The sequence below is a fragment of the Piliocolobus tephrosceles genome, chromosome 21 (genome assembly GCF_002776525.5).
Source record: "Piliocolobus tephrosceles isolate RC106 chromosome 21, ASM277652v3, whole genome shotgun sequence".
NCBI classification, from domain to species: Eukaryota; Metazoa; Chordata; class Mammalia; order Primates; family Cercopithecidae; genus Piliocolobus; species Piliocolobus tephrosceles.
The window spans coordinates 1,375,120-1,375,502 of record NC_045454.1 but is presented as its reverse complement, the minus strand read 5'-3'; positions in this window follow the sequence as shown (position 1 = coordinate 1,375,502).

The window sequence follows — 383 nt, the reverse complement described above, 5'->3', positions numbered from 1 at the left end:
TTTCTTTCTTTCTTTCTTTCTTTCTTTCTTTCTTTCTTTCTTTCTTTTTCTTTCTTTCTTTCTTTCTTTCTTCTTTCTTTCTTCTTTTTCTTTCTCTCTTTTTCTTTCTCTCTTTTTCTCTTTCTTTCTCTCTCTTTCTTTTTTCTTCCTCCCTCCTTCTTTCTTTTCTTTCTTTCTTTCTCTTTCTTTCTTTTTCTTTTTCTTTCTCTCTCTCTTTCTTTCTCTCTCCCTTTCTTTCTTCTTTCTTTTTTTCTGTCTGTCTGTCTTTCCTTTTTTCTGTCTTTTTCTTTCCTTCTCCCTCCCTCTCCTTCCTTCCTTCCTTCCTTCCTTCCTTCCTTTCTTTCTTTCTTTCTTTCTTTCTTTCTTTCTTTCTTTCTTTCTTT